The sequence below is a fragment of the Alligator sinensis genome, unplaced genomic scaffold, assembly GCF_000455745.1.
Source record: "Alligator sinensis unplaced genomic scaffold, ASM45574v1 scaffold364_1, whole genome shotgun sequence".
Classification (NCBI taxonomy): Eukaryota; Metazoa; Chordata; order Crocodylia; family Alligatoridae; genus Alligator; species Alligator sinensis.
The window spans coordinates 5,927-6,597 of NW_005842546.1; positions in this window are offsets into that span (position 1 = coordinate 5,927).

The following is a 671-nucleotide window of genomic DNA, read 5'->3' on the forward strand; positions in this document are numbered from 1 at the left end:
TGCTGAAGTGTCATTTCTAATGTTTGCAAGATTTGAAACACCCATCAACAGCAGCAAGGGGCTAACTTCAGGAAACTTTGACTTCTCTCTAATTTCAGTGGTCATTTATCAGTGTGGGATAGCATTCACAAGCACCTCAATGGCAGGCCTTTCTCTGTTCTCTACACCATAATCCCATAAAACATAACAAAACTAAGAGATACACTGGGCTTGTCTACAAGTGCAACTAATGCAACTGAATATATTCTGACTCAATCTGAGCCACACTAAACTAATCCTAAAGTCACGATCTGCACGTGCTTTTAAGCACAGTAATTTACTGCAGCATAAAATGCTGCCTGTGTCTGACAGGACAATCCTGTGCCAGAGCAGATTAATCTACTGCGTACTAATTGTGGCATATGTGTAGACAGGGACACTTTACTGCACATTAAATTAGTCTAATGCACAATAAAGTGCACATGTAGATATGCTCATTGATCCTCAGTTTCCCCCCATCTACATAAAATTCTCTTAAGTGGACCCATCAAACTATCTTTTTGCAACATATATATGTAGAAAATCAGACATAATGTTTGAGTTGAGATTCATTTTTTCTTCTTTACTCATTTCTCAGGCCAGGGACGAAAGCAGCACACAGAACCTGTTTATTAATGGACTGGGGAGGGGGA